Source organism: Rosa rugosa, chromosome 2, assembly GCF_958449725.1.
Source record: "Rosa rugosa chromosome 2, drRosRugo1.1, whole genome shotgun sequence".
NCBI lineage: Eukaryota > Viridiplantae > Streptophyta > Magnoliopsida > Rosales > Rosaceae > Rosa > Rosa rugosa.
The window spans coordinates 26,372,214-26,377,725 of record NC_084821.1 but is presented as its reverse complement, the minus strand read 5'-3'; the positions used below and the strand labels follow the sequence as shown (position 1 = coordinate 26,377,725).

Below are 5,512 nucleotides of genomic sequence, written 5' to 3'. Positions count from 1 at the left end.
GATACAGTAGATAATTGATCAACAACAAGTGCATGTGACCCAGAAATCCTATGGTTAGACATAAAATTAGCTATAGGGTATTTAGCTTTGGCTTTAATATCTGGTTCATATTGTTTCTTAGGAATTCCCTTGGTAACCCTTTGTGATTTCCTAGGTTCGACACTTTCTAACCCAGAAGACTCATTAAAGTTTAGAGGTACTTGAGGTGGATCATTCTGACCGGGATCTTCAGTTGGTGATGCAGAAGGGGGAATATCTTGTGTGTGAGCTTCGGATACGTCTTGATTTTGATTCAAACTATCCAGAAAAGTCGTCTCTTCTGTCTCAGAATTCACAACGCTCTGTTCGGCAGTTTCGGCAGTTGCATTCTTTGTTTCGGAATTTACAACACTCTGTTCGGCAGTCACATTCTCTGTTTCGGAATTCACAACACTCAGTTCGGCAGTCGCATTTTCTGTTTCGGAATTCACAACACTCTGTTCGGCAGTTGCATTTTCTGTTTCGGAATTTCTACCTTCAAATCGTTCCTCCAAATTTTCCAAGTCTTCAAAGGCATCAAAATCAATAATCGACCTAGGATTCCCTTCACAACCTCTCTCCCCCTGAAGGGAAGACTGAGAAGCTCCCCCTGAATAATAAGGCTCGGATTCACGAAAAGCAACATCAAGAGAGATATGTATACACTACTACACAGAAATAGATTAATGGCGTTTGAAAAACGTCATTAAATGTATTTCATGGCGTTTTTCAACGCCATCCCCAGACGCCGTAAATACCGGTGCCGTCTTTTCCTAAACAGATTGATGGCGTTTTTAAAACGCCATTAAAATTAATTCCATGGCGTTTTGAAAACGTCATCAAATGTACGTATTTCATGGCGTTTTCAAAACGCCATCAAATTTTATTCCATGGCGTTTTCAAAACGCCATCAAATGTATTCCATGGCATTTTAGAAACACCATCAAAAATTTTTCAGTTTTAAAAAAAAAAATTATATATATTGATTTTTTGATTAATTGCAAAAAATTAATTGTCCTATTGGCAAAAAATATTACACATTACAATGACAAAATTCTAATGCTATGTACATTTGAATTAATAAAAGATAAAGTACCCACTCTACAATACTCCATAATGCAAATTTTATTGTTCCTCTACAAATTCATGCATATGTTAGCTAAGATAAAGAAAAGACAGAAAGATTACAGAAGGGTAGCTAAACCACAGTATATGGAAGTGATGGAGATTAGCAACTGCTGCGTTATTATCCATATCAATTCCATCATGGCTGCAGGCAAGTCATTCTCTGAACTGCAAAAATGATAAAAGAGAAGAATTACAGAACTTGTCAATGTTAAAAGTAAAGCTAAATAAGAGGTAACATGCACTGCTATTTCATAAGTCCAAAGTATTGTCTTAAAAGTATATGTCCAGAATATTTCTAAGTGTTAATAATGAATACCAGTAACAAAAATGATCAGAGCCAACCTCAGACAATCTTCAGGAATCATATATTGTTAAAGGATGTACATCATCAACAACCTGTATCAAGAAAAATGCAGAGTTAGTCACCCAACAAAAAGATTAAATGCATTATTTCATTATACACTTCTATTCCTCGACTACACAGAATTGTATGATTTCATATCAAAATCATCATATAAGTAACAAGCAAATATGTATATCATATGGCCCATGGTTGTTGTTTTCTCTACAAACCTGCTCAAGTGTTAACAAGAAATCCAGATAAGAATGTTAATATTCAGTCTATTTTAACATACTAAAATTCAAGGACTGACAAAAGTGTGAAAGCCTTTCAAACAGATTGTTTCGTAACAAGGTTGCTGCAAATTTGAGAAGTTTTCAGAAGACTGATAGCGAAAGAAAAATTCATCAACAACTACTCTTTCAGTGATTTCATGCTAAACTCTCCAGATTTGAAGTAGACATGTAAAGCTACTATTTTGCAAAATTTCACGTCATTCACAGTTCAAATGAGTGGTCAAATAAGAATCCAAAGTAGCAGAAAATACTGATTTCTGCAGAAATCCTGAAACAGTGCAGTAATTTCAAAATGGCATAAGTATTTCATTTTAACTCCGTTTTTCATGAAACCAAGCTCAAAATGATCATTGAAGAGTCTATTTTAAGCTGTCAAAAACTGAGAGTAAAACAAGAAGTATAGGTTTTTCGGAAATCATGGAATAGCCCACTGGTTCAGCTTGGGTGCTGTCTTTGAGGCATAACTTCAAACACATGGTGTGCAGTAATTGAACTCGATCCTTCCCAGTCCTAATCATCCTAATGGAGTCACCATAGCTAGATAATAATCAAAAGTGCATTCCACAACAACCTTGAATAGATTTAAGAATAGAGGTTTAACAGAAAGAGGTATACCTAGAAACTGCAGCAGAACAATACCTAGAAACTGGTAATCAATGACTCAAGATATACCTAGAAACTGCAGCAGAACAATAATTTAACCACACAATTACCAAACTTGAAAATACACCAGTAGAGAGTACAGAAGATAAGTAAGTATCCAGTTTATTAGGATAAGTAACTATTTAACAAATCAAAGTCTCATTCATTACATTTATTTATTAGGATTGAGGTTTCACTTAGGAATATATGCTTATTCACTTATGGTTGTTAGCTTGATAGGAATATATATATATATATATATATATATATATATATATATATATGTGTGTGTGTGTGTGTGTGTGTGTGTGTGTGTGTGTGTGTGTGTGTGTGTGTGTGTGTGTGTGTGTGTTGCATTGTAGAATAGAGCATACCTGGAAATTGCTTAGTCCACTTGCCAACAACAGTTCTGTCCTTTTGAAAAAACCAAAAACACCCTATAACAAATTCTAAATCAAGTTCCATTAAGAGAAAAATAGAAATCATAATGAACATGGTTGAAGCTACTCTGAGAGAGTAGTGAAAATGGGTTGCTCACCTTGAATTGAGAAATGCGATTGATTGATTCTTTTCTTCAAAGATGCCACAAACGACCTGCCATATATTTAATAATCAGTAAAGCTCCAAAGATAAATGAATTATAGGTACCAAACTTTAGTTCATTAAAAAATATAGAAGTATGAAGGATTATGGGTAAATGAACATGTCAAACATTACAATTGTATTGACAAACTGAGAAAGCAACATTCGTCAAAAGGAAAAGCAAAACACTATGAAATGAAACAAAAAGAACCCAGATTATTCTACTATGGTCTTTGGCTTTTTTTTTTTCCTTGTCAATATATCATTCGTATGCCAGTAAAGGGAATGGAAACAATCTTTCAAACAAAGATAAGCCTTGGAATCTTGCAAGAGTATAATGCTACAGATAATAGATGAAATAAAACAAAACTTTAGGATCCTCTGTTATGAGACCATGGGCATTTGGATAGTTCAGTTGAAACTTCCATACCACCAAAACAAAAATGAGGCAAGACCAAGATTGGCTACAAGTCATCCTTTGACGATATCATGAACTTGTGGCTCAGAAGCATAAACTGCCAAGGCAAGGAACTGAGTAGAAAAGAATTGATAGTTAATAGCTAAATTAGGATCAGGGTCCTCAAATGGCAATTTTCGGGAGGCTTTGCAAAAACTTGCCCTTGCAGCAGGGGCAGTTGAAAAACGACCCAGTACTGCAATTATAGCTGTGCTACTTCCAAACTTCTCAATCCCTCTACAGATAATTGCAAACACCAAATTACTAGACCATCTAAACCAACTAGAATGTTACCAATGGATACAAAATTCAGCAAAATACTAAGTGGTGGACACGACTTGGAGTCTTACCCTAAAACATATGGGGAAATTTTCAATCACATAGATGCTATTATGAGATAAACCCAAATGAAATTTGCAATCCGTAACTGTAATCTAAGTAAGAAAATAAAACTATTAACCCCAATTTCACAATTGATATCCATAAACCTAAACCCAAAAACTAAATACAATTTCTCAAAAATCTTCAATCAAATAGATGCTTTCACAGGAAATAAACAATATGAGTAATACCCAAGAGAAAAATCGGACTCCAACCTGAGAAATCAATTGTTCTTGGACTAAGGAGATGATTTCTCAATGTTCTAAACCTCAAACATGAAGAAGTGAAATGGAAATTGAGTTGAACCAAGATAATAAGAGATGGTATTGTTACCTCAAAGCTTTTAGACGATAGATTGAAACATTGAGTCTTGAGCTCAGAGTTTTTCTTCAAGTAGCTAGCATAGGGATAACGAGGAAGCGAAGCTGTGCGAGAGAGAGAGAGAGAACGAGAAGAAAAAAGTAAAGTGTTGAAAACAATAAAAAATCCTTAATAAAATGAGATGGGCTAAAGGCGCGAAACGAAAAGACCGAGAGCGGCATATTAAAAACAATTGGGCATGGCTTTTAGGACGTTTCTGAACGTCATGGGCTCAAATAATTTTTATGACGTTTCCGAACGCCATTAAAAAAACTTTTGGTGACGATTAGGAAAACGCCATAGATTTTAATGGCGTTTCTAAAATGGCGTTAAAATTTTTAAACTTCTATGGCGTTTGCTAAACGCCACAACCATAAGATAAAATTTTGGTATCAAATAAACAATGACGTTTCAGTAAAAAAACGTCATTGAATGTACTTTTCATGACGTTTTTCATAAAATGCCATAAAAAAAATGTCATTAAAAGTACTCTTCCTAGTAGTGATAGTGCCAGTAAGAGGATCATAACATCGATAACCCTTTTGGAAGTCAGCATAACCAACAAATATACACTTACGGGCACGAGGATCAAGCTTGCTTCGTTGAGGCTTGGGAATATGAACATAAGTTGTGCACCCAAACACCCGGGGCTCCAAATTAGGCATAGAAGGGATGGTCAAAAGTGTATGAAGCTTCTGATAAGGATTCTGAAACTCAATCACCCGTGAAGGAGTACGGTTGATAAGATATGCTGTTGATTTCACTGCTTCTCCCCAATAGGACCGAAGTACATTCATGCCAAACAAGGAAGCACGAACAACTTCCATCAACTGCCTGTTCTTCCGTTCTGCTAAACCATTTTGTTGAGGAGTATAAGAATTGGAGGTTTGATGACGAATTCCATGTAACCGGCAAAACTTAATCATAGGGCCATTCACAAACTCTCCACCATTGTCAGACTGAAACACTCTGATGGATTGTTGATACTGAGTTGCCACCATTTTGTGAAATTCGGTAAACATTCCAAATACATCACTCTTATTCTTCAGTAATGACACCCATGTCATGCGAGTGCAATCATCAATAAACGTTACAAAATACCGAGCTCCAGAAAGAGAAGGAATTTTCGAAGGACCCCAGACATCAGAGTGAATCTTCATAAAAGGAACAGGACTTTTATTAAGACTTGATGAATATGAAATACGGTGACTCTTGGCCAGTTCACAAATGTCACAGTGGAAATCCAAATCACTAACAACTGAAAACAAATGAGGTTGTAGCTTCTTAAGATAAGTAAAGGATAGATGA

At 35.5% G+C, this 5,512-nt stretch overlaps 1 long non-coding RNA gene across 1 annotated transcript; it reads right to left on the bottom strand.

The window, feature by feature from the left end:
* Positions 1–1,063: 1,063 nt before the first annotated feature.
* Positions 1,064–4,246, bottom strand: LOC133734527 (uncharacterized). Its single transcript, XR_009858383.1, has 5 exons — positions 4,178–4,246; positions 2,963–3,018; positions 2,799–2,861; positions 1,489–1,542; positions 1,064–1,311 (listed from the first exon to the last, which is right to left on the bottom strand). It is a non-coding gene; the product is annotated as an uncharacterized LOC133734527 (long non-coding RNA).
* Positions 4,247–5,512: the final 1,266 nt, after the last annotated feature.